The sequence below is a fragment of the Lycorma delicatula genome, chromosome 11, assembly GCF_047948215.1.
Source record: "Lycorma delicatula isolate Av1 chromosome 11, ASM4794821v1, whole genome shotgun sequence".
NCBI classification, from domain to species: domain Eukaryota; kingdom Metazoa; phylum Arthropoda; class Insecta; order Hemiptera; family Fulgoridae; genus Lycorma; species Lycorma delicatula.
This window is the reverse complement of record NC_134465.1, coordinates 39,398,452-39,421,866: the sequence shown is the minus strand read 5'-3', so window position 1 is coordinate 39,421,866 and position 23,415 is coordinate 39,398,452. Positions and strand designations below refer to the sequence as shown.

Here is a 23,415-nt window from a genome sequence, read left to right as displayed (position 1 = left end):
GCTCTGCTAGAATCGTCCGATTTTCAAAATTCGAACGGGATATTTGTTAGTAAGTTGAAGGCTAACTTTTGCATGCATCACGTACACTCGATCTAACAGATCACGGTTATTCGGAAATGTTATCTAAAAATAAAAAAATATTTATTAAAACGTGTAAATAATAAATAATCCGTTACAGTGCTGCACTTCTCATTCGGCCCACTAAATTCTCATGCTCCTTTCTTACAGCGAGCCGCTCCCAAGATATTTTTCAGTAGAAATATTTTCAATTTTATGTCTTAACTGAAATCAAGACATGTCGTGAGTGATTCATAATCAACGCCACGCAAAAACTACTGGAGATAAATCAATGAAAAATTGTATACATGTTCTTATTACGATGTAACTGCACACTAAGAAAGGATTTTTTGAAATCCCGAGTTTGAAAGGGTAAAATGAAGTGAATGAAATTTACTATTTTTTTATTAATTTCTCGGTAAGAAATGAAGATATCAGCTTCATTTTTTTTTGTCTGTGTAATCGACCTGAGACTATCTAAATAAATATTTTTAGATTTTTTGGAATTCCAAATTTCAAGGGTTAAAATGGATTTTTGAATTTTTTTGAAATCCTGCTATTTTTTTTTCTCTGTAACAAATGAAGAAATCATCCTAATTTTTTGTGAGTGTAATCTTCATGTGAATTATCTAAAAACGAATTTCTAGATTTTTGAAATTCGATCTTGAAAGATGGTGAAGCAAGGTAAAATAAAATTTGTACAATAATTATCAATTTTCCCAATCCCGCTGTAATAGAAGAGATATACAGTAGATTTGAGCTTCAAATACATTTCAGATAAATATTTCGGGTTATTTTTAATTCCGATTTTTTTAAGGGGTACGAAATTATACGGCGCAGTGACTCAAACAACAAAGTCACTGCCACCATTATTGTATGTGTGACTGGCTGCACCTGCCCCCGGTTACCTGACTAAAAAATATAAAGTAAAAAGATTGACCGCTACGGGAAACGCAAATAATCATATAGTCCTTGGTTCGAATCCCGGACAGGCATGGCATTTTCACACACGCTACAAATCATTCATCTTCATCGTCTGAAGAATGCCTAACGGTGGAGTCAAAGGTTAAAAAAAAAGTAACCATATAGTGCAGACGAAGCTGCGACGGAGAAACTAGTGCATATATATATGTATATATATATATATACATTCTAAATTATTTATTTTTTTACCGTGACACGATTTGTCTTCGAATCATGAAAACTATAACACAGCAAGAATTAGAATTAGCAAACGAAAGAATAGAGCAGAGAATTTGACCACAAAATATTCAAGGACAACCACATTCACGTGCGTCAATATATTTAAAAAAAATTCTTTTTATTCTTGCAAGAAAGTTAAGACAAAATAAACTTTTTGACCCGTACGGATTTGTTCCCATCGTAACCCATCAGCATCAAAAGACGGGCACATCAGTCAAACGTTATTCTATATAATATCGTCGATATACGTAACTATATATATATATATATATATATATATATATATATATATATATATATACCTTTTTTGTCCAGATTTGACTGGTTTACTGCAACTCTCCAAGATTCCCTCTGTAGTGCTAGTCGTTTCATTTCTGTATACCTCCTACATCCTACATCCCTAACAATTTGTTTAGCATACTCCAAACGTTGCCTACCTGCAAAATGTTTTCCTTCTATCTGTCCCTCCAATATTAAAGCGACTATTCTAGGATGTCTTAATATGTAGCCTATATGTCTGTCTTCTTTTAAGTATATTTTTTCCAAATGCTTCTTTCTTCATCAATTTGCCGTAACACCTCTTCATTTGACACGTTATCCGTCTGATTTTTTACATTCTTCTATAGCATTACATTTCAAATCTTCTAATCTTTTCTTTTCAGGTAGTCCGATCGTCCAAGCTTCAATTTCATATAAAGCTACCCTCCAAACATAATACTTTCAAAAATGTTTTCCTGACTTTTAAATCAATTTTTGACGTAAACAAATTATATATTTGTTATAACAAATTATATATTTGACTTAAGGCTCGTTTCGCCTGTGCTATTCGGCATTTTATATCGCTCCTGCTTCATCCATCTTTAGTGATTCTACTTCCCAAATAACAAAATTCTTCTACCTCTGTAATCTTTTCTCTTCCTATATTTATATTCAGTGGTCCATCTTCATTATTTCATTAGTTTCGTTATGTTCTTCTTTATTTTCATTCGGTAGTTCTTGCGTAGCACTTCATCCATGCCATTCATTGTTTTTTCTAAATCTTTTTTACTCTCGGCTAGAATTACTATATCATCAGCAAATCGTAGCATCTTTATCTTTTCACCTTGTACTGTTACTCCGAATCTAAATTGTTCTTTAACATCATTACTGCTAGTTCTATGTAAAGATTAAAAGTAACGGGGATAGGGAACATCCTTGTCGGACTCCCTTTCTTATTCAAAAGAGAATAATATTTTCTTCTATTTTCACATTCAGCGGTCCATCTTTGTTATTTCTACTACATTTCATTACTTTTGTTTTGTTCTTGTTTATTTTCATGCGATAGTTCTTGCGTAGGACTTCATCCATGCCGTTCATTGTTTCTTCTAAATCCATTTTATTCTCGGCTAGAATTACTATATCATCAGCAAATCGTAGCATCTTTATCTTACCTTGCACTGTTACTCCGAATCTAAATTGTTGTTTAAGCTCATTAACTGCTAGTTCTATGTAAAGATTAAAAAGTAACGGGGATAAGGAACATCCTTGTCGGACTCCCTTTTTTTACTACAGCTTCTTTCTTATGTTATTTAATTATTAATGTTGCTGTTTGGTTCCTATAAATGTCAGCAATTGTTCTACCTCTCTACTTGAATCCTAAATTTTTAAAAATGCTGAACGTTTTATTCCAGTTTACGTTACCAAAAGACTTTTCAGGGTTTATAAATGCTATGTACTCGTATGTTGGTTTTATTTTCTTTAATCTTCCTTCTACTATTAATCTGAGCGCTAAAATTGCTTCCCTTGTCCCTATACTTTTCATGAAACCAAATTGGTATTTTTTCTAATACTTCTTCAACTCTCCTCTCAATTCTTTTGTACAGAATTCTAGTTAAGATTTTTGATGCGCGAGTAGTCAAGCTAATTGTTCTGTATTCTTCACATTTATCTGCTCCTGCTTTCCTTGGCGTCATGACAATAATACTCTTTTTGAAGTCTGACGGAACTTCCCCTTTTTCGTAAATATTACATAGCAGTTTGTATAATCTAACAATCGCTTCCTCACCTGCACTGCGCAGTAACTCTGCAGGTATCCCTTTCTGTTCCAGGAGCCTTTCTGCCGCTCAAATCGCTGCAGTATGCAGTGATTGTGAAAAGGCGATAACAGGAAAGGACTGCGGATTTCTGAAAAAATTAAAAGTTCGTCTTATTCCAAGGGCGGAGTGGATGCACCGCTTCCTTCACAGGCATGTTCTTGCCACAAAAAAATTCTTTGTAAATATGTAAAAATGGTTAATGTTATTGAAAATCGACCGTTACAGAATAGGCTGTTTTCTAAACTGTGCGGATTAAATGGGCGAAAAGAAAAAAAATTTTCTTTTCCACACAGGAGTTATCGTGAAAGAAAGTGTTAACCCAATTTTTGGAATTCCGAGATGAATTATTATTTTCCACGATAAACAAAGGTCATTTTCAATGTTTTTTTTTCACAGAATAACGAGTATATGTTGCTGTCAGCTTACTTATCTTGAATGTGAATTTACAATGACGTTATAAAAACATTTTATCAATGACATGAAAAGTTGACGCTTTCATTAAGAAGCTTGATATTCGCCTTCAAAACAAAACTTTTGACGTTTCCACTCGATTCCTATTACATTGAGAAAAATTTGAATAAAGAAGACGCTTTTATTCACAACATTTTAGGTAGCGTGAAGATGCATTTGCGCGAGCTAAAAATTCAGTCGGCGGGGAATTTCCCGGAAGTAAAAATGATTTCTGGAAGAAACTGGTATCGAATCCATTTAATGAAAACTTTGATCCAGCTGCTAAGTTACCGAATGAGATTCACGACCGACTCATAGAAATATCTCCCGATAAAACGTTACGACTACAATTAACATCTGAAGATTTAGATACGTTTTGCTCGTCCAAGTTAATATGGAAATTTAATCGCAGAAGCGTTGATAATATTAATCCCTTTCGCCACGTCTTACCTCTGTTGTGAAATGAGTTTTTCGTCCACGATTACGTTAAAAACTAAACATAAGAATCGTCTTTTATCATCGTTTGAAAACAATTTGCTTTTATGCGTTTCAAACAAAGATCCACGTGTGGAGAAATATTTAAATGAAAAACAAACGCGACGACCTCATTAATTTGTTTTCTTTACGTGTGCTTTGATAAACGTAAGTAAAATTCTTTTAATGAATGATTTTTTTCTCATAAAATGATTTCATTAAAGTTGTAGGCTAATTTTGTGATCCCCATTCATATCACTGCCACCCCCAATTTAAAAAACGCTGTTCTAGAAGTTTGAAATCAGAAAGGACATATCAGCTGTAAAAATGTAATAAATTCACCTGTCCAAAAAAGGTTATGTTTAAAGACTGTTTAATCAACAGTTAATTTTTCCTAAACCGATTCTAAAGTCGCATACCTAATATAACATAAATACCGCTTGTAAAATAATATAATAATCACGATTAATACAATAAATCAGTAAACAGGAATAACATTAAAATTTTAGGGGTGAATTGCTGTTATACTTTATTTTGTACTAATTGATGAATCGTAAAAATAAATTATTATTTACTGTGTTCCGTATATGCGCAGAAAAACTTATTTACATGAAGAAATATTTTTATCATTATTATTATTTACAGATAGAAATTTCTGAAGATCTCTTTATAATAATGACCACACATTGTTTGCAGGAATTAATACTACACAGAGTTCAATCACATACATAGTCGTAATTTATCTTCTTCGATTAAATTAAACATCGTTTATTTATTATCATCATTGTTATGTTGATAATAAATAACACAAACACACAAATGTGTGTGTGTGTGTCAGAGATAACACAAATGATATAATAAACAAAAGAATATGAAAGTTATTTTCCATATTATGTGAACAAACAATAAAACCAACAAAGAGATAGTAATATTGTACAAAGAGGATTTAAATTAAAATTAATTTTACATAGAATAGAAAAAGGCTACAGTGATACGGGAGACCACCAGACCCAATGATTATGCAAGTGTGTGAAATAGAAGTAGAAAGATACAAACTGTTCTCCGGTCTGCTAAAATCGACTTTATTTCTCGGAAATGCAATTAATAAGAGATCGATTACACTTGTCGACAAAAATATTTTTTTTTGTGTATTCTAAAATCGTTCCTGGTGATTTTAACTAATTTTGGGGAGCTGAGTTCAAAATTGTTATAAGAATTTGTGTCACGTTTTTTTTTTTTATTTATTTACCGATAAACTTGTGATATTAATATTTTACCCATTCCAGAATCCCATCTTCCTTGGTACCGATGCTCCACGATTAAAATATCCTGGTGCAAACGCTCTCCTTGCTCGTCGCCGACAGAGCCAAAATTTTTTGGGAAAAAATCTAGGCGGGAATGTACGAAATGAATTTTTAATGACATTCACATCCTAAACCTTTGTAGTTTTCTAACATCTTAACAAAAAAAAGTTTTTATCTTTTCTGTTGCCTAAAAATCTACCGACGACGTCATTGAAGGACTTCCATGCAGGTATTTAACATAAATTTCATATATTTACACCTAAGTTTATCGTCAAAAGTTGAGTCATTAAACGGTTTCTTGATTTGTGGACCGATAAATATACCTCCTTTAGCTTACAGTCACTTAATTTAGAAAAACTTATTTTTATGTGATTAAGTATCGATTCATCTTTGTCTAGTGCCTGTAAAATATTTTTCACGAGTCCGAATTTTATGTGAACTGGCGGCAGTATGATTTTACCGCTCTCGATTAATGATAAATGCTTTACATTTCTTTCACCTGCCACAAAGTTCTGACGCGTTGGCCAGTTCTTTACTTGGTAATGACTTAATGTATCACGACTATTCCAAAGACAAAGAAAACAACAATATTTCGTAAACTCACTTTGTATACCGAGAATTAACCCGCCAACTTTCAGATCGCTGCAAACTTGCCATATATGCTCTTTGTATTTTATAGCTTCTAATACTGATGCCGTAATTCTATACGTTACTTTTAATATTGACTGCATGAACTAGTGGAATGGATAGCTGTTTGTTATCGTTATGCAATAAAGCTGCTTTCATGCTAAATTAGAAGAGTCAATAAAAGGACGCTTCTGGAATATGCTGAATTTTAAGCTCTTTCATCAGGCCATCGACATCAGTAAAAACGCAGAATGAATTTTTCGTAGTATAATAAATCGAAAGGTTTTGTTTTTTCCGCTAAAAGATTTCAATGTTGCAGCAGTCTAGACTCCAGAAGTTCAGCTTGTTGCTTTAATAACTTTAAATCGCGAACTAAATTATTAAGTTTGTGTTGCCGAATTAAACGTATTATCAGTAACGTAACGGACGATGATAATGGAAGACAGGTGCGATGGCTAAAGATAAAAGTTTTAAAGTTTGAGATAAAAACGAGATATTATTTTGTTTATATATAGGCTTCAAATTTATGACAACGATAATTCTCCAGATATTAAACATTAAAAACTTTATACGACAGACGCATATCCATTTCCTTAGCAAAGAAAAAGGATCTACTGAAATCATGCACCAAAAAACCCAAACCTCAAGAATTTTATGGATGGTAAATTCTCTACTGACAGACAAAAATGTAAAAGATAAAGCTCCTAAATCTGCTATTGAATCAGAAGACTGATTTGTGTCTTGAGTGATTTAAAACAAAAAATATTAGCCGTGTCATGTTAATCGAAAAGCTAAAATAATTTTTATAAAAATGAATGTAGTGTCATTACTGCCTACTGTATATCATTATTAGCAATTAAAATTACTGACAATTTTTAGAATTTATTGGAAAATATTAATTTATAATTATAATAATTATTTCAAAACGTATTTGTAATTTCATTTGATAAAATTTTTAATTAAACATGAAAGATGATTATTCTGTTTATTAGGAAAAAATGACTGTCATATAAAGTAATACTTTGCTAGTGACAAAGTAATTTCATACTCAAAATTCAAGAAACCTGTAGACTTCAAAAAAATATTTTGTATTAGAATTAAAAATGACGGTATAACAAATAAAAAAAAAAAAACCAGTAAATGAAAAACCTGAATTTTTAACAATATGATAAATTATGAAATTTTCACTCAATTTCTCAGAAAACATAAAAAGGACTCGATCACTTTTTGAAATAACTCTATGAAAGAAGCTTCTTGAAGAATGGAACTTTTAATAAAGCTGCTGCTCTGATCAAGACATAAAAACAGTTTCCCTATATCCATCCAGGCAAGCTGGCGCAATTCCTTTGTTAGCTGTGAAGTAGTGTATTTATATGACCTATATAATGTATTATCTTATATCAATACAAAAAAATTTATTTATTTTAACTGTGACACTCATTGTATCTTACTAAATTGTAAAAGCGATGAAGATTGGCTTTACCCATTTTGTTTCTGTCTTCAGTCATTTGACTGGTTTACTGCAGCTCTCCGAGATTCTCTATCTAGTGCTAGTCGTTTCATTTTGGTATACCTCCTACAACCTACATCCCTAACAATTTGTTTTGCATACTTCAAACGTTGCCTGCCTGCAAAATTTTTTCCTTCTACCTGTCCCTCAAATATTACAGAAACTATTCTATGATTCCTTAATATGTGGCCTATAAGTCTGTCTCTTCTTGTAACAAATATTTTTCCAAATGCTTCTTTCTTTATCAGTTTGCCACAACACCTCTTCATTTGACACTTCCTGACTGAAGGCTCGTTTCGCCTGTGCTATTCAGCATTTTATATCGCTCCTGCTTCATCCAACTTTAGTGAGTCTACAGAGTGATTTTTTAGTCCTGTTACCCAATTTTAAATGTAATTTAAGAAAGGGAAATTTAGGTGGAATAAAAAGATCTATTTATTACTTACAAAAGAGATTTAATAAAAAGCTATTACTTACAAAATGCCCAACCCTTGCGGTTACACACGCATGGACTCTTTTCAGCATATTAGCAGAAACCTTTTTAAGATTTGCATTGGAAATATTCGTGATTAAGACTGTATTATTGACTTTAAGTTCATCAATAGTGTGAGGATTGTTTTTGAAGGCCTCAGGCTTAATATAGCCCCACAAAAAGTAGCCGGGAGATGTGAGGTCTGGGGATCTTGGAGGCCATAAGCCCTTGCTTATTATTCGATCATCAAAGAACTCTTGCAGATAATCCACGGTCTCTCGAGGCGAGTGGCATATAGCGCCGTCCTGCTGAAACCAGCAATACCGTTCTTGAGGTTCCAGGAGGGACACAAATTGGCGCACAATATTCCTGTATACTTCACCGTTTACTGTCTGTTCGAAGAATATAGGTCCGACTATACGATTATGAGATATCGCACACCACATACCAATTTTTTCAGGATTCCTTTTATGTGTTTAATTGCTTCGTCAATTTCTTCATATACACACTTTACCTCATCATCATCATGGGCGCTTATAAGCAAATACACGTTAACAATCATTGTCAGTTTAGGTATCATTTTATCCTTATTACAATGATTCTATCGCTATGCATTTTGAAATACTCTAATCTCTTCCCTATCTTCTTGTTCATTATAAAACCTACTCCTGCTTGTCCATTATTTGAAGCAGAGTTAATTATTCTAAAATCACCTGACCAAAAGTAGTTTTCCTCTTTCCACCGAACCTCGCTAATTCCTACTACATCTACATTTATCCTATCCATTTCCCTCTTTAAATTTTCTAACCGACCAACCTTTTTTAAACTTCTAACATTCCACCCTCTGACTCGTAGAATGTTATTTTTTAATTTTCTGGTGACCCTTATTAGTCCCTATCCAGAGATCCGAATGGGGGACTAGTTTATCTCTGGAATATTTTACCAAGGAAGGCACCTCGATCATTTTTATATGAAAATGCAGAGCTACATTTTTTTGGAAAAAAAGCAGCTGTAGTTTTCCATTGCTTTCAGCTGCGCAGTACTCAGAGGATTGAGTGATGATATGGCCATTTAAGTCGTCTTGACCTATGCCCTTAACAACTACTGAAAGAGCTGCTACCGTCTTTCAGGAATCATTCCTTAGTCTGGCTCTCAACAGATACCTCTCTGATAAAGTTGCACCTTCGGTCCAGCTATTCTTTATCACTGAGCACTCAAGCCCCCTCACCAACGGCAAGGTCTCATGATTCATAGAGGGAGGCTTTACCCATAAGACACTTAAATCAACAGGCTTATTCTGTAACCACAGACATAATCATCTAATAGGATCATGATGGCCAGCCTCATCGAATCTTGCTGACACTACACCAAAAGCTGGTGGACGTAATGAATTCTCTGGTGAATTAATGAATTCATAGTACCCAAAAAAAAGAAAGTATCAAAGATAAGGAAAAAATGGATGATGAGAAAGAATAATGTAATATATATAGAACTACAGCATAACAAACAAAAAACACCAAGAGGTAGCTTCAAAGTCTAATCAAGAGAGGACTAATTATAGCTATATTTTAATCAATAGCAATAGCAGTAATAATAAAGGTCGTCATTTATAAAAGTACAATTTTTTTCTGCACTGACTATAAAATAATTTTCCATAGATTTAAGTTATGTGTGACCATCATCTTCCTCCATAATTGTTGATATTATTTAATATTACTATAGTTTGAATAACTTTATAATATAAGATTTCAGAAAGTTTAACCATATATAAATATATTCTTCATGTCTCCAGACTATTTGATGCAGCTTTATAGACTGAAAAGTTGTGTATTATATGGAAGAATACACAAAAATTTCAAATTTGCAAAAACTAAATACAGATTTTGTTTTCTAAGCAACAATGACAGTTACAATCAAATTACCCAAATATCAGAATGAAGTGTGGTCTTTTTGTTAAATAAGTGAGTTGTGTACATAAATAGTTTCATGAGTGAGTTGTTAAGAATTAATAGCATACGACATCACACCACTTTACTTTAAGAAGCCCTAAAACACGCAGAAGGTTATGTACCTAAATTAATTCAATATTTCTGAACTTAAAGATGGACAAACAAAAAATAAAATATATAGTTTCAATCGGCAAGATAATGTTTATTGGTATCATAAAAACAATATGGATCAAATTAAAATTCAGATTAATTTTTACAAATTTTTATGTAAATTTTGACACATGTAAAACCAGTTATTAAAAGGAATCTTTAATAACTTAATTAAACTTTACAATAAAAAACAAACAGCTGATAAAAGATTAATAAAACAAACAAATAATTACAATTATATATAAAGTTATTATTAAAAAAAAATGTTTTTATATATATATATATATATATATATATATATATATATATATACATATTATAGAGAGAGAGAGAGAGAGACAGAAGATACACATTGCTGCCGTTTTAAAATAACAATTAAATTTATTTACAACATTAAAACAAAATTCTATGTATGATAAAAACATAATGGAAGACATTATTTAATAAAAATTGTAATTTTAAAGTAAAGTAACTGTAGTTTATATAATTTTATAATATAAGTATATATTATAAATATAACAACAATTCTCAAACAATGTAGACCAATTCAAATGGATATACTTTTGTAATATACAATAACAGATTTATATTAACTTCTCATCCACAATAAACAGAAAGAAGGCTGTATTACCTATTTATTCAATGCATATTTAATTTGCATTTTATTTTATGCTACTGACAAGGGAAGGCAGCTGGCTTACAAGTTTATCGGTGCCCTTTCACAGGGTTATACGAGGGGGGAGCTACCTACTTCAAATCCAAAATGAGAGCTTCCAACTCGACTCCAATTTAAATGACTCAACAGTATTTATATATATATAGTCACAGCAGCCGAGCGGTGAGAGAACTAGTCTCATAATTTCAGATCTCAGGTTTGAGTCTCCATGCTGTTTTTATTTATATAGAAACATATATACATATATATGATTCAACGTGATCCACCAAAGGGCAGCCCTTATTCTCAAAACCAAGAACTCTTGATTATAAGAATGGAACACTCGACTACTGACGCTGTGGTGGCTGTAGGTATATAAATAAGCTACTTGAACCCCTTGAAAATCTTTATGAGGGTTTACTTCAAAATAGAACTGAGTTGGAAGCGATCATTTTAGATTTAAAGTAGGGATCCCCCCAGAACCTATCACCCTGTAAAAGGGCATCAATAAATTTCGTTATAAGCAGATACCACCTGCTCTTGTACATACCAGTATCTATTACATAGGATTTAAACTTATACATAATTAACAAGTAAAACATTTTATATACTGCAATTTAAATATCCAATTCATATAAAAAATGAGTAATTAAATACAGTTGAACCCTACTTATATCGCTTGTGAATGGAACACACAGTTCAGAGTATATTCTTAATTTTACACTAATTCATTTTATACAAAATAAAATCAAACTCTGAGACTCTAAATCCCCTATTAATCTTAAAAAAAAAACCCATTCATAAACTAGCGTGAATGGTTTGAAACAATTTACCAGATCGCAGGCAACCAATTACTTTTCTCATTCATTTCTACGTACTTCATCATGAAGCAACCGCTTTTTTTTCCAATTAATAAAAAAAAAATAGGCATTTGGAACAATTTAAAAAATAAAATTAATGTTTCATAACAAGGGAATTTCAAGATCCGATCACACTTCATCAAGTGTACTCCCTCCTATAAGCTTCAGAAGAACCTGGACTTTTGTCCCTTGCTTCTAGATCTTTCTTATAAAATGACGCTTATATTTTATCATAATTTTTGGATGGTGAAATTAATTTATATTATTTTAAATTAACTTTGGTGAAATTAATTTATTCTGCGTTGTATTACCTCGACAGCCTCGAAAATTAATACTTTTTAAATCATTATTTTTTTTTTAAATTAATTATTAAACTAAATTATTATTAAACTAAATTGCAGTTTCCATAACGTCCCTTCTTGTAATACCAGTCGTATACTAACTTTGAGCTTTTGAAATATCTAGTAAAACTGATGTGTCTTGAAACATTTACAAAAGTTTGATTATGTTTTTTAGTTTCATATTTATTTAGACATTAAAGTTAATAAAATCTGGTATAAGAGAAACAATTATTGTTATAACATTATAAAGTTTTATATTTCACAAGTTCCATTATTTCACAAAGTAAGACATATCCAAAGCATTAACATCGATATCTTATTATTTATCTTAATAGTAGCAAACTGTATTATATAAATGAATTTTTTTATATTAGGTGCTGAATTTTAGGTGAATGAACAAAACACATGATAACTGGAGATAGAGATATAGAGAGAGAGAAAGAGAAAGGGGCAATTATTTCTCATAAGCAGTTCAGTAGAAATGTATACAATAGTGTGCACAAAGTTTTCATGCTATTATATTCTACACACTTCCTGTGTTAGAAGAATGAAATTCTCAGTTTAAAAAATGCTTCTAAGCAAGGTTTATTTAAGCAGTTATGTAAAATCTATTAAAAAGTTTATTTTTTATAAATATCTTTTGAGTGATATTCAATAAGTAAAACATGTGTTCTACCATTACAAATTATAATTGCAAAATACTTTATTGGGGCCTGAATTCATGTTATCAATATTTTGTGCTATTCATTTTAAAAAAGAGATGTTACTTAATTTTTTTTATTTTGATTTAAAAAGATTTTACTAAGGTTCAATTGAATTCAGAATCTCATTACCATCAGTAAATGTAGGCACGCATCTAGATCCAAATAACAGTGAATACTGTTTCAACATTATTTCCTTCTCATCAGTTATGATCAATCATCCATCCAAAAATTATTGGAAAAAATCAAATGCATTAATAATTTATAAACAACATTAAAAATGTCTGCAAAATCTAATTTTTTTTAATCACCGTTTAAATAAAAAATTAAGTTTTATAATGTATTTATTGCATATTGATAATTATTTATAATTTGAAACTGTTAAATACATCAATGCAAAAGCATATTTGACAATATAAGTAAAAAATTTTGAAAAACTTGGAAATCATTTATATTTAAAATTAAAGTTAACAAAAATCAATTATTCAAGAATCTGTTCGAGCCCTTTTTATTTATGTATCCCTCAACCAAATATTGAAGAAAAATGATTAAAAGAAAAGAAAAAAAAATAACAGACTCTTCACATGTAAGGAGATGGTTATGTTGCTGGTAAATGTAAATTTATAAAGATTATACCTAAAAACCGCTCTCATGAAATACTGCTTATATGCAGTTTATCATTATTATTAAACATTAAAAAATGAATAAAGTAATGCATTTTTTTAATCTATTAAACATTTCAAATCACAAATCAAATATTATCTGAGAAAACATAACAGTTATGTTTCCCACAAGTTTATACAAATTGATAAATGTTTCTACTATTTTCATAGTGATTCCCAGAGTATGATTTATTATTAAAAAAAATTACATAACGCAAGGTCTTACAAAATAATAACATTTTTATTTTATTTTCATTTAACATTATCTAACCTATTTTCCTTCTTATGTTAGCTATATTTATGAGATCAACTACTCTTCAACACACTGCACCTTGTAAAGAACACAGCTTTTAAAAGTTAAATGTATGTTTATCTACAATTATAAATAAATATGAGAGATATAAAGGATTAAAAGAGATAAGTATCTATGAAATATCCATCAGCACCAGATATATGCAGCAGAAAAGTCTTTTTGAAGGAAATCATATTTTTTCTTATACTCTGATAAGTAAATTCAATGTGAAAAGTAACATCAAACAACATTCTGACAGTTGCAATACAAACCACATATCTTTTCCAATAAGCATCAAAAAAATATTTATCATTACATTCTTTCGTCTTTTTTTCTTTAAAAGTTAAATATACTAATTATTATAGTTTTCATTTTGGTTAACAAAAATTATAAAACACAGACAAGACATGATGAGTCATGTACCATTTGTATATTATAAATATTTGATAACACCATATTTTGCACGTTCAAATATGAGGATTGTAGGTTGGCTATTAACAATTTTATAAATACGTATTCTCAGTCACATATTTATTTCCAATCAAGTCACCATGAATTTTATTCATCTCACGAAACAAATTAGAAATGAAAACTATGCTGTCGCATTCTGTATACAACACTCACATATGTCAACACGATTGCTAAATTATTTTGCATATGAGCGTGTGTAATCGGTGGAAATGTTCCCAGGATGGTTGTACAGAATACAAACAGTATCATCTGAAAACTTTCTTTGCTGAGACTACTACATTATCATTCTGCAAAATTGTGTTTTTTATTTACTGCTGAGCAAAGAAGCTAACAATCATCAAGTTTTGCCAGGAGGAGCTAGAGATTAACTTTAATAAAACAGTTGATTGCTGCAACTAAATATATAAAACTATATATATGAAATTTCTAACCACAATATCATAAATTATCCCTTAATAATCAACAGTGAGCCCAGCTAATACTTGGCTGAGATAGGTAATTATCAGATGAGTGGCGCTCATACTAAAGCATTCAAAAATTCAAAACCTACTGGGTAAACACCAAACGATCAATCGCTCAGAAAATTTTGTTGAACAACAACAATAAGGATGGCCAAACTATGGAATAAAATTGACTACAGCACCAGTAGAATCTTGAGTAGTATCTCAAGATACTATCTTGAGAAAAAACTCTGAGAACAATTACTGAGAACAATCTCAGTTGCTTGAGTAGTACCTCATTGAGTTTATGTGGTAACCGCGCTACCAAGACTGTGATTTGTTTCAAATCCTGAGAAATATTGCTGCTTACTGGCCTCCACAATAGGTAAGGGCAGTTTTTCATTTTTTTTTTATCAAGTGCATGATAGTTTAAAATTATATAATTACATAGTTTCTGAAAAAACATTTCTCAACACTTAACTGAAAACATCCCAAAACACAAATCTTTTTATTGTCCATCAGTTTTTACAAAGTGAAAGCAGTAAGCAAATTCTGAGTTTGGATTCATAGAAGACTTTCAGAAATCTATGAAAGCATTGAAGATATGAAATTCTAAATGAAAAGAAAGAATATATTGTCTCTGAATCAGAAATATTGCACATTTAATAAATTAATTATCCTAGTATGAGTTTTTCCTTCATTACCAGGATCGTTTAATTATGACTTATCAAACAATAAAATAAATAAATAATATTAAAATCCAAACCTCAGACTCTAGACTAGTTTTTCTCAACCTCATAACCTCCAAAAAAAAAAAATATAAATATAATTAATATTTCACGACTCCCAACCACAACCCAATGAAAACTAGTAAAAATAATTCAGCTGTGTTGATAGTGACAGATATTTGAATACAAAGCATGCATCTGATGCTTTTATTTATGTTTTTGAAAGCGAAGTTTTCATTGAAAATAATAGTAATAATAAATGAGGTTTTGTTTTTTAGTGTGAGATCAAACAGTGTAACGGTTTTTTTCTCTTCATTTAAGATTTTTATGCAAAATGGATAAATTTATAAAAAAAAACAAAGTGAGCAATCTACATCCAGTGAATCAATTGGTAAAAAAATAAGATTGTACAATGATATCTAGATCCCCTAGGGGAAGACAACCTCCAACTGACCCCTCCGTACCTAGTCCTGATGGGCTTTACCAGAGGTCATCTTTTAAATCTCAGCATATGACCATGTCATATGTCTCAGTCACCTTGGCCCAGGATCCCACAGGTACGAATGCCACAAGTGACATTCCCATCAGTGTAACTATTACTGAAAATAACAAATGCACTGATAACAATGGACTGTGAAAAACTACAGTGCATTGTTTGCTTGATGTTACTAAAAACTGTAACTGAATCCACTGAGTGAAAACGCTGTTGCAGCTGCTAAGTTACCAGATGAGATTCATCACCAGCTCATCGAAATGTCTGCCGATAAAACAATTTAGTCACAGAAGTATTGAAAATATTACTCCCCTTCACCACGTGAAAAGGGTTTTTTGTTTATGGTTGCACTAAAAACTAAATATAGGAATTGTCTTTTATCACTTGAAAATGATTTGCTTTTGTTTGTTTGTTTTTAACATAGATCGATGTAGAGAGAAACTTTTACATGAAAAACAAATGCAACCATCTCATTTCATTTATTTTCTTTATATGTGTACTTATAAATGTAAATAAAATGATTTTTTCTCTCATAAAATGATTTCATTATAGTTTATGTGTAATGTTTTTGGCTAATTTCATGACCCCCTTTCATATCATTGTGACCCCCAGGTTGAAAAACATTGCTCTAGGCACTTTCTTCCCACAATCATAAAACAATATTACATTATTATTCAGAAATGTATTATATTCTCTCTAAAGCTGTCTGTCAGCCTCTCTTGGTCAACACTGGCTCTTTTCAACCACCAATACTATTAAAAGAGAGCCAGGGGAGTTTATTTGTCCATTTCAGAAGGTCCATTTCTAACATATTCTTTTTCTCCTGGTAATAGTTATAAGGGCAATCACGAGGAATACAAAGCTGAGATGGCTTTAGGTACTAGTCTTCCCAATAGTCATGTATGACTTTGAGATCTGGACCATCAAGGTGGAAGACTGGAGGAGAACTGACGCATCAAAATTTAGCCCTACAGAAGAATACTCTGTCACACATGGACGGAAAAGAGGATGAATAACTTTGTTATAAACAAGCTGGATATGCAGAGGAGGTTGTCTGCAATATGTTTCCAACATATTCTCTACTTTAACAGCCATAAAGTTCATAGGATTGGTGAAAATCTTGAGAACCTAGTCGTAGAGGGAAAATTTGAGGGCAGCAAATCTGGTGGAAGAGTGCCAAAAAGATGACTGGACCAAATTGAGGAAGTGATTGGAAAAACATTCCGCATATTGATTCATTTGGCAGAGGACAGTGAGCAATGGTAGGAAATTGTCAGCAGGATATGAATCACGTCACCAACTCTCAGTCACAAGAGGAAGGATCATTGATGATGAGTAGTTATAAAAATGGCTAAGAATTAGCGCCTCCATTAAAACAGCCTGAAATCTGTACCTGTAATAAATATTCAAAACAGAAGTAAGTCAAGAATAGGAAGCGATCTTTAGCACCTGGTGATGATAAATCACTTCCTAGAGGAGTCAAGAAGAACTAAGAAATCAGTATATATTGTGTGAAATATACAACAAGTGGTGAAAAGGGTCAGAGATTAACAAGAGTTAAAAAAGACCATCTAGAAAAAAAAGAATTTATGAGTAACAGGAAACTAAATGTAGGAACGATAGAAAGCACGTAAAGAAAGATACATAAGAGACGCCCATTCCCCAAACAAGGTACCAGAAAGGTACCAAAGAGTTAGAATACTAGAAATAGAAACAATAATATTGGGGACTGAAGCATGTAAAAGAAGAGGAAAAGATTAGGAGCAAAGGAAATAGTAAGTTTTCATGAATATAAAACAAGAAATAAGGAAGTAATGTTGTTTTGATGGAGCAATGGGATGATATGACTTTGGATGGCAGATGATTTAGAAAGAAAAGATCATAAAATATAGGAAGCAGAAAATTGCATAAGAAGAATATTTTTATAAGAGAACTAGCATGGAGTAAGGAACCACTAAAGAAATGTAAAGATGTATTTAAAAATTTGTACTTCACAACAATTCTGACATAAGGTCTAGAAACTTGAGTTAGAAAAGATATGAGAAAAGTAAACTATACACTACAGAAACAAATTTTTTTAGAAACATGATATTGTAAGACAACGAGGGATCAGTGCTTTGAAGAATGGAGAACTAAGAGCTCTCACAAATACACAGACTGTGTCAGGCAGAGTACGGAGAACAAAGTAAAATGATTTGAGTGCATTAAAATAATAAGAAAAAATAATTTTGAAAAGATAAAGAAAGATACATTCACTTAAGAAGAATATTAGACATAGAGGTGTAAACTTGAAAGGGTTACGAAGGAAAATTGATGAAGAGATAGCACTAGATGGCGCTAAAAAATCAATAGTTTTGTCAAAACTTGTAATACTTTGTTTTTTTTATCACTTTAATCCATTAAACTACGGTTACTTAGCCAAGGATTACTAGGAGTAGAAGACTTTTCAGCGGCCCTAAAAAGAATAGTAATAATTTATTTTCAAACAATGACAGTCGGCTGTCAATTTCAGTAGCCAGAATAGAGTTCCATTGCGTTTGGATTTATCATTACACAATAAAGTGTACTGCTAAATGTTTCTGACTTTTCTCATATATCTTTTTGAATAGTTATTGTTAAATAATTACAATATATTACTATTCTATTCATCTAGTTTAAAAAGAAAATCCATTTAAGTATAGTGTACGATCAGATAATTAAATATTAGTATTTTAATAGGAATTAGGAGGCTTGGCTTGATCCATCATGTGGCCGCTAAACAGAAAACAATTCTCAGATTGGTCCACAGGGAGTCACCTTTGATCACAATGAGGTGTTCTGTAGGCCGTAGAACCCTAAGCGTAGATTTAGTAGATGCTTACCTACATCCACAGAACTCAAATAAAAAAAAATAAAGAAAAGCAATAAAAGATGGTGACCAAAAAAAAAATAATCTACCTAAGAAAAGATTACATCTCAAGACAACACCACCGGCAAGATAATTGATATGTCCTTCCGGTCAGGAGAAGCCTAATCACCTGCAATCACTTGAGACTATTGAGGAATCTTTACCCAGGAAGAGAGCAGCACATTAACAATTAACAATCTTTCATCAGCCAGCTAAAATAAAAAAAACACAAAAATAGGTGCAGATTTCCTAAAGGAAGAACCTTGTCTGTTTCAATTTTATGGCGAACATGGAAGCATCTAATTTAACTATAAAATTTTCAGCTACACTCCTAACTACAATGATGCAAACGGAGGATGGGTGCTATTTTACAATGACTTATTTTTTACAGTGTCAATACATACTTATATTACACTGATCCCTCTCCTCCGTTAGTAATATTATATGAAGTGTTAATTATGCATTTTCATCTATGAAGTTTAACAAATTATTTTACCCAAGTTTCACTAAAATTGGAGCTCGGATGAAATGTATTTATTTAAAAAATACTGTTTTAGAAATTATATGTATAAGTTTTATTAGAAATAATTAGATGTGTGTATGTGAGTGTTACCAATGCCCATGTGGTGAATACTATTTGTTTCAAAGCAATATATGTTGCTTTAAATATTAATTTTATTTAATTATAAAATTAAATATCTTTTCATTTACTAAAAAAATGTCATTATCTGTAATAAACATCAACAGTTACTTAATCATCTTTAAAAGTGAAATTAATGACTAGGTTTTTCCTATCTATGACCTCCCATGTTTATCAAATTGAAATTTACATAAGAAATGTATCTAATACTCATAAACAAATAAAAAATATATTAACTTATCAATTATTATTCAGTATATATCTATACTAAATAAACTAGGTCTGTTATATACACACACAAATATTTGAAAATGAAAAATCACATAATAAAACATTACACAAAACAAATATAATATAATAAGCAAATAAAAAATGCCAACATTCTCAATTATTATAAATCAAATGATATAAATCAGCAATTCCCAAGACATAAAAGGAAAACTCATCGACAAGGATTCAGAAGACGGAGTGTCTATATTTGCAGAAGAGCTATTCAAAATTCAAATATAAATCTAAATATTTTTATAATACAAATAAATAAATATAACTAAATCAATAAATAGCACAACTGATTTTCAACAGGTCTAACTAAAATGTAATTCTCAGACAAAACTTACATATACATTCCAAATATTTACTAAAACGTTTTTAAAATGAACCATTTATTTATAAAAAAGGTAGTAGTTATACAGACTTAATTTGCTAAAATAGTGCTATTTTATATTGAAGTACAAGATTAATTTGTTATCGCATTTCTGATCATCTTCGTTGATATTTTGCATTAAAATATTTATTAAATATTAATAAAAATATTTATTTTTTGCAGTAAAATATTAAATATTTAGAATATTTGTTCTAAAAGGGAAGAATATCAATCAATAAAAGTTTGGGAATCATTGATTTTTTTTAAAGGACTAACCCAACCAATTAATGGAGCTCCATTATAATTAAAATTTAACTAATTAATAAACTGACTAATGACTATTGGTTTAAAACATTAAAAATATAATCACAATGATAATAGTAACAATAAAAATTACAACATACGCGTGTATGAGTGCGTACATTTACTTACAACAAATACCGAATAATAGTAACAACAAAACAAGTAATAAGTTAACATTAAAATTCTAACACTATTCATAATTATCTATCTGCCATATTATTATTATTATTTGTTTTATATAATTAATTTAACCACAGAGATGATTGAAAATAAATGATTATACCTGCAGAGTTTTCATCAAAATTTTACAGCTTCATCAGTTTTAACCGTTATAAAAACGATCATACATACCAAATAAACTATTGAAACTTGATAACGCATTTGATTAACGATCAATGACATATATTTAACTAATTATGGTATGAATTTTCACAAAACTCTCAATTATAAATATTTATATTGTACTTTTAAGCGAGAAAACTCATTTCAAACTTTAAAGATTATACAAAAAGCAACTTATTTGAATTATATTCATTCATTTCCTTACCGTCTTAGTAGTATAAATTAAGTTTATAAAATAAATAAATATTTAGACACATATAAAATATAAAACTGTACGTACATTAAAACAATAAAAATGAAAGACTTGAAACACCATCTACAGATATGCTTTGGAGATCTAAAATCTGCATTCCTCTTATGTACATTCCTAGAACTGATCATCTGAAATAATAAAAAAATAAAATAAAATTTCTTACACAAATATAGAAAAAGGTCGTTGCTATTTTACAAAATAACTGATCATTAAATGTTGACAGGGACATCCTAAACATGAATCTAGCACCATCATACAGGACTAATAACACTAATAATCAATGCATCCATAATACAGACTAATTAAGATATTTATTATTCATTTTACTCTAATTTAAAGAACAATAAAAAAAAAAAGTCCCAGCGCATCACATATTTATATCACTTCATCATTATTTATTTTATCCTCTAGTATAATTTTGTATTTTCACAAAATCTAGGAGGAGAATATCAGAGTACGTGTACCTTTCAAATGCCACGTTTAAACTTGGACTTTTTGGATTTTTATGCCCGTAAGTATGAACCATGTAGACCGATATTTAGAAAATTAAAAATGTTAACTTTTCCTTACGTTTAACCTAGTACTTGACAGATTTCTGAGACTGACATTCCCAGAAGGGGTCATGGCCCAGGTTTTCACTGATGACTGTCTCCTTTTAGTTCGTGATAATTCATGACTGCAGCTAGAAGACCGAGCGCAGGCGGCTTTGTCAACCACGGAGGGCTGGATGGACATGCAAAATTTAAAGATTTCTGTGCCCAAGACGAAGTTTATGCTTCTCAAGGATGCAGACAAATTATCATACAGTAGTAACTCCCACATTAAGTACAAAGGCTGTGTGATCAGCCAAGAGAGTTCATATGTACCTACGTGTTTTGTTTGATGAGAATTTGCTGTTTAGCAACCACATTAGGCAAGTAGCGGTGGACTCCATCTCTGTTATGCACAAACTTGGACTGCTCGGAAGGATTACAGACTGTTGGGCTGTAATTTGTACATGGTGTACCGAGGTGTCTTCGAAAGTATGACTTCTTATGCTGCATCTGTTTGGGCACATAGGTTATACAGAAATAGAGCACTTACTCAAAATTCAAGGAGTGCCCAGTGCAGAGCATTTATAATATGCACTGGTGTTTTTAAAACAACCTCCTATGAGGCTACCACCGTATTGGGAAAGGCTCTCCCAATCGATTTAGTGGTGAAAATACGGGCAGCCATGTGGAAGTTGCAAAGAGGTAGGGAGGCCGAGGTATTTGGGATGCAGTTTCGAGCCGGGCCCGTACTGGAGCGGAATGGTGTTCTCAATGCACCAGTTTTAAATTTTGTTCAGTTGCCCATCTCCTGCCTGAGTTGGAGGAGACTTTACAGCCTTACCATGGATGCATGACAGCAAGAATGGCACACCACGACAAAGGGAAGGTCCTTGTATAGATTTATGCAGGAATTGGGGGGATGGTATGCCTCTCCTTCATTTTTAAGGGCAATGGGTGCCCAGGTGCTTTCCAACCACGTGAACTTGAACCAATATCTGTTTCGGTTCCGCTTGGCGACCTAGGCGTGGTCGGTATTCAGCGACTTAGGCGTAGCAGCGAATTGCTGTCTTGTCATGATAAATTTAATTTATTGAATGTCATATATATTTTAGTAGTTGACCGGGTGTGCCTACCCATTTTAGAATATATGACAAGTGAGCAGTGGGACATGAAGCAAGTGGAATGTGGCACGATGCTTAGTTCGCTCACGCAATTAGGTTAGCTCTAGGAGCTAGTTAGGACACTGGTCGCTAAACTGATTCTAGGCTCAGTAGACATTTGCAGCACAGACATTTGATCTTATATGCTTTAGGTGACCAAATGGGGTGGTGGTGGGAGAATTGCTATGCAAATCAAATTATCCTTACGTTTATATTTGTGAATGAGTATTCTTTTTTAAAAGAGAAAAGTCATTTATTCTTAAAATGTAACAATATCCACCTTTATCAAACCCAAAACAGACAACTGAACCATTTTAATGTAACTTGGCACATTAAATTTGTCAGATGAACATTTTTTAAATTTATATGTTTAAGCCTTACTCATCATATAATTGATTAATTATACATTCTTTTTTATTTTGTAGAGGAAATTCCTGTGGCTGTTCCATACTGAGTTTCTACCAGATAATATAATTTAAAGATTTTTTTTACGAAAGTTTTCACAGTTTTATATACAATCTCAAGAACATTTTAATTTATTTATCATAATAATTACTTGTTATTGGGTTTTTATAAAGTAGTATGAAGTAGTATTATACAGCATGAAAACAATCAGCTGACAGATTACATTCTTGCAATCTAGAGTCAACGAGTTTATGTTGTTGTTTTGATAGGCTCGAGTCATAAAAAATAATTTAATTAGTTTTGACAGGTATAATGGGGATCATTGATTGAAGACT

General features: G+C 31.3%; 1 protein-coding gene across 1 annotated transcript in view; it reads right to left on the bottom strand.

Moving 5' to 3' along the window:
• Positions 1 to 10,597: 10,597 nt before the first annotated feature.
• The window catches only part of LOC142332575 (lysoplasmalogenase TMEM86A), a 56,468-nt gene continuing 43,650 nt past the window's right edge, over positions 10,598 to 23,415 (bottom strand). Inside the window, exon 7 of the mRNA XM_075379069.1 lies at positions 10,598 to 21,110. The gene's annotated coding sequence lies outside the window, so the exon portion shown is untranslated. The remainder of the gene's footprint in view (positions 21,111 to 23,415) is intronic.